Source organism: Lolium rigidum, chromosome 3 (genome assembly GCF_022539505.1).
Source record: "Lolium rigidum isolate FL_2022 chromosome 3, APGP_CSIRO_Lrig_0.1, whole genome shotgun sequence".
Classification (NCBI taxonomy): domain Eukaryota; kingdom Viridiplantae; phylum Streptophyta; class Magnoliopsida; order Poales; family Poaceae; genus Lolium; species Lolium rigidum.
In genome coordinates this window covers 7,444,910-7,450,909 of record NC_061510.1, presented here as the reverse complement: position 1 = coordinate 7,450,909, position 6,000 = coordinate 7,444,910, and positions in this window count along the sequence as shown.

The following is a 6,000-nucleotide window of genomic DNA, read 5'->3' as shown; positions in this document are numbered from 1 at the left end:
TTACTATTTTCTCTGCAAACAATCATCTTCCACACAATACGGTTAATCCTTTGTTACAGACAAGCCGGTGAGATTGAAAACCTCACTTGTTTCGTTGGGAGCAAAGTACTTTGGTTGTGTTGTGCGGGTTCCACGTTGGCGCCGGAATCTCCGGTGTTGCGCCGCACTACATCCCGCCGCCATCAACCTTCAACGTGCTTCTTGACTCCTATTGGTTCGATTAAACCTTGGTTTCTTACGAGGGAAACTTGCCGCTGTGCGCATCACACCTTCCTCTTGGGGTTCCCAACGGACGTGTCAACTACACGCATCAAGCAAATTTACGGCGCCGTTGCCGGGGAGATCAAGACACGCTGCAAGGGGAGTCTCCACTTCTCAATCTCTTTACTTTGTTTTTGTCTTGCTTTATTTTATTTACTACTTTGTTTGCTGCACTTATATCAAAACACAAAAAAATTAGTTGCTAGCTTTACTTTATTTGCTATCTTGTTTGCTATATCAAAAACACAAAAAAAATTTAGTTTACTTGCATTTACTTTATCTAGTTTGCTTTATTTACTACTGCTAAAATGGCCAACCCTGAAAATACTAAGTTGTGTGACTTCAGTAGCACAAATAATAATGATTTCCTATGCACACCTATTGCTCCACCTGCTACTACAGCGAGAATTCTTTGAAATTAAACCTGCTTTACTTAATCTTGTTATGCGAGAGCAATTTTCTCAGTGTTAGTTCCGATGATGCTGCTGCCCATCTCAATAATTTTGTTGAACTATGTGAAATGCAAAAATATAAAGATGTAGATGGTGACATTATAAAATTAAAATTGTTCCCTTTCTCATTAAGAGGAAGAGCTAAAGATTGGTTGCTATCTCTGCCTAAGAATAGTATTGATTCATGGACTAAATGCAAGGATGCTTTTATTGGTAGATATTATCCCCCTGCTAAAATTATATCTTTGAGGAGTAGCATAATGAATTTTAAACAATTAGATAATGAACATGTTGCTCAAGCTTGGGAAAGAATGAAATCTTTGGTTAAAAATTGCCCAACCCATGGACTGACTACTTGGATGATCATCCAAACCTTCTATGCAGGACTAAATTTTTCTTCGCGGAATTTATTGGATTCAGCTGCTTGAGGTACCTTTATGTCCATCACTCTTGGTGAAGCAACAAAGCTTCTTGATAATATGATGATTAATTACTCTGAATGGCACACGGAAAGAGCTCCACAAGGTAAAAAGGTAAATTCTGTTGAAGAATCCTCTTCCTTGAATGATAAGGTTGATGCTATTATGTCTATGCTTGCGAATGATAGGACTAATGTTGATCCTAATAATGTTCCATTAGCTTCATTGGTTGCCCAAGAAGAACATGTTGATGTAAACTTCATTAAAAATAATAATTTCAACAACAATGCTTATCGGAACAATTCTAGTAATAACTATAGGCCATATCCTTATAATAATGGTAACGGTTATGCTAATTCTTATGGGAATTCTTACAACAATAATAGGAATACACCCCCTGGACTTGAGGCCATGCTTAAAGAATTTATTAGTACACAAACTGCCTTTAACAAATCTGTTGAGGAAAAGCTCAATAAAATTGATATTCTTGTTTCTAGAGTTGATAGTCTTGCCTCCGATGTTGATCTTTTGAAATCGAAAGTTATGCCTAATAGGGATATTAAAAATAAAATTGTTACTACAGCAAATGCCATCCAAGTTAGAATTAATGAGAATATAAGATTAATGGCTGAACTGCGTGCTAGGTGGGATAGAGAAGAAAATGAAAAACTAGCTAAAAAGGAAAATGTAGCTAAAGTTTGGACTATTACCACCACTAGCAATGCTAATGATTCATATGTTGCTGCACCTCCTACTATCAACGGTAAAATAATTGGTGTTGGCAATGCTTCTACTCCTAGTGCAAAGCGCGCAAAATTACCTGAAACTGCTAAAACTGCTGAAACTGCTTGTGATAAAACTGCTGAAATTTTTTCCAACCTTGGGGATGATAATCCCATTGCTTTAGATTGTAATGATTTAGATTTTGATGATTGTCACATCTCTGAAGTTATAAAGTTCTTGCAAAAACTTGCTAAGAGTCCCAATGCTAGCGCCGTAAACTTGGCTTTCACAAAACATATTACAAATGCTCTCATAAAAGCTAGAGAAGAGAAACTAAAACTTGAAACTTCTATTCCTAGAAAGCTAGAGGATGGTTGGGAGCCCATCATTAAAATGAGAGTCAAAGATTTTGATTGTAATGCTTTATGTGATCTTGGTGCAAGTATTTCGTTATGCCTAAAAAAGTCTATGATATGCTTGACTTGCCACCATTGAAGAATTGTTATCTGGATGTTAACCTCGCTGATAATGCTAAAAAGAAACCTTTGGGAAGAGTTGATAATGTTCATATTATGGTGAACAATAACCTTGTCCCCGTTGATTTTGTTGTCTTGGATATTGAATGCAATGCATCTTGCCCCATTATATTGGGAAGACCTTTTCTTCGAACCGTTGGTGCTACTATTGATATGAAGGAAGGTAATATTAAATATCAATTTCCTCTCAAGAAAGGTATGGAACACTTCCCTAGAAAGAGAATGAAGTTACCTTATGATTCTATTATTAGAACAAGTTATGATGTTGATGCTTCATCTTTCGATGTTACTTGAGATACACTTTCTGCGCCTAGCTGAAAGGCGTTAAAGAAAAGCGCTTATGGGAGACAACCCATGTTTTTACTACAGTACTTTATTTTATATTTGTGTCTTGGAAGTTGTTTACTACTGTAGCAACCTCTCCTTATCTTAGTTTTATGTTTTGTTGTGCCAAGTAAAGTCTTTGATAGAAAAGTAAGTACTAGATTTGGATTATTGCGCAGTTCCAGATTTCTTTGCTGTCACGAATCTGGGTCTATCTCCCTGTAGGTAGCTCAGAAAATTAAGCCAATTTACGAGCATGATCATCAGATATGTACGCAACTTTCATTCAATTTGAGCATTTTCGTTTGAGCAAGTCTGGTGGCCTAATAAAATCCATCTTTACGGACTGTTCTGTTTTGACAGATTCTGTCTTTTATTTCGCATTGCCTCTTTTGCTATGTTGGATGAATTTCTTTGATCCACTAATGTCCAGTAGCTTTATGCAATGTCCAGAAGTGTTAAGAATGATTGTGTCACCTCTGAACATGTGAATTTTTATTATGCACTAACCCTCTAATGAGTTGTTTCGAGTTTGGTGTGGAGGAAGTTTTCAAGGATCAAGAGAGGAGTATGATGCAATATGACCAAGGAGAGTGAAAGTTCTAATCTTGGGGATGCCCCGGTGGTTCACCCCTGCATATTCTAAGAAGACTCAAGCGTCTAAGCTTGGGGATGCCCAAGGCATCCCCTTCTTCATCGACAACATTATCAGGTTCCTCCCCTGAAACTATATTTTTATTCCGTCACATCTTATGTACTTTGCTTGGAGCGTCGGTTTGTTTTTGTTTTTGTTTTGTTTGAATAAAATGGATCCTAGCATTCACTTTATGGGAGAGAGACACGCTCCGCTGTAGCATATGGACAAATATGTCCTTAGGCTCTACTCATAGTATTCATGGCGAAGTTTCTTCTTCGTTAAATTGTTATATGGTTGGAATTGGAAAATGCTACATGTAGTAACTCTAAAATGTCTTGGATAATTTGATACTTGGCAATTGTTGTGCTCATGTTTAAGCTCTTGCATCATATACTTTGCACCCATTAATGAAGAAACACTTAGAGCTTGCTAATTTGGTTTGCATATTTGGTTTCTCTAGAGTCTAGATAACATCTAGTATTGAGTTTTGAACAAGAAGGAAGACGGTATGGAGTCTTATAATGTTTACCATATGTCTTTTATGTGAGTTTTGCTGTACCGTTCATCCTTGTGTTTGTTTCAAATAACCTTGCTAGCCTAAACCTTGTATCGAGAGGGAATACTTCTCATGCATCCAAAATCCTTGAGCCAACCACTATGCCATTTGTGTCCACTATACCTACCTACTACATGGTATTTATCCGCCATTCCAAAGTAAATTGCTTGAGTGCTACCTTTAAAATTCCATCATTCACCTTTGCAATATATAGCTCATGGGACAAATAGCTTAAAAACTATTGTGGTATTGAATATGTACTTATGCACTTTATCTCTTATTAAGTTGCTTGTTGAGCGATAACCATGTTTACGGGGACGCCATCAACTATTCTTTGTTGAATATCATGTGAGTTGCTATGCATGTCCGTCTTGTCCGAAGCAAGAGAGATCTACCACCTTCATGGTTGGAGCATGCATATTGTTAGAGAAGAACTTTGGGCCGCTAACTAAAGCCATGATTCATGGTGGAAGTTTCAGTTTTGGACACATATCCTCAATCTCATATGAGAATAATAATTGTTGCCACATGCTTATGCATTAAAGAGTAGTCCATTATCTGTTGTCCATGTTGTCCCGGTATGGATGTCTAAGTTGAGAATAATCAAAAGCGAGAAATCCAAAATGCGAGCTTTCTCCTTAGACCTTTGTACAGGCGGCCATGGAGGTACCCCATTGTGACACTTGGTCAAAACATGTGCATTGCAAAGATCCGGTAGTCCAAGTTAATTAGGACAAGGTGCGGGCACTATTAGTATACTATGCATGAGACTTGCAACTTGTAAGATATAATGTACATAACTCATATGCTTTATTACTACCGTTGACAAAATTGTTTCATGTTTTCAAAATAAAAGCTCTAGTACAAATATAGCAATCGATGCTTTCCTCTTTGAAGGACCACTCTTTACTTTTATGTTGAGTCAGTTCACCTATTTCTCTCCACCTCAAGAAGCAAACACTTGTGTGAACTGTGCATTGATTCCTACATACCTGCATATTGTACTTGTTATATTACTCTATGTTGACTATTATCCATGAGATATACATGTTACAAGTTGAAAGCAACCGCTGAAACTTCATCTTCCTTTGTGTTGCTTCAATACCTTTACTTTGATTTATTTCTTTATGAGTTAACTCTTATGCAAGACTTATTAATACTTGTCTTAAAGTACTATTCATGAAAAGTCTTTGCTTTATGATTCACTTGTTTACTCATGTCATTACCATTGTTTTGATCGCTGCATCCACTACATATGTTTACAAATAGTATGATCAAGGTTATTGGCATATCACTTCAGAAATTATCTTTGTTATCGTTTTACCTGCTCGGGACGAGCAGAACTAAGCTTGGGGATGCTTGATACGTCTCCGACGTATCGATAATTTCTTATGTTCTATGCCATATTATTGATGATACCTACATGTTTTATGCACACTTTATGTCATATTCGTGCATTTTCCGGAACTAACCTATTAACAAGATGCCGAAGTGCTAGTTCCTGTTTTCTCGCTGTTTTTGGTTTCGAAATCCTAGTAACGAAATATTCTCGGAATTGGACGAAACGAAGACCCGGGGGCCTATTTTTCCACGGAGCTTCCGGAAGACCGAAGAACATACGAAGTGGGGCCACGAGGTGGCGACACCACAAGGCGGCGCGGCCAAGGAGGGGCCCGCGCCGCCCTATGGTGTGGGCCCCTCGTCAGGCCCCCGACTCTGCCCTTCCGCCTACTTAAAGCCTCCGTCACGAAACCCCTGATGCGAAAAACCACGATACGGAAAACCTTACTGAGACGCCGCCGCCGCCGATCCCATCTCGGGGGATTCTGGAGATCTCCTCCGACACCCTGCCGGAGAGGGGATTCATCTCCCGGAGGACTCTACACCGCCATGGTCGCCTCCGGAGTGATGAGTGAGTAGTTCACCCCTGGACTATGGGTCCATAGCGGTAGCTAGATGGTTGTCTTCTCCTCATTGTGCTTCATTGTTGGATCTTGTGAGCTGCCTAACATGATCAAGATCATCTATCCGTAATTCTATATGTTGTGTTTGTCGGGATCCGATGGATAGAGAATACCATGTCATGTTAATT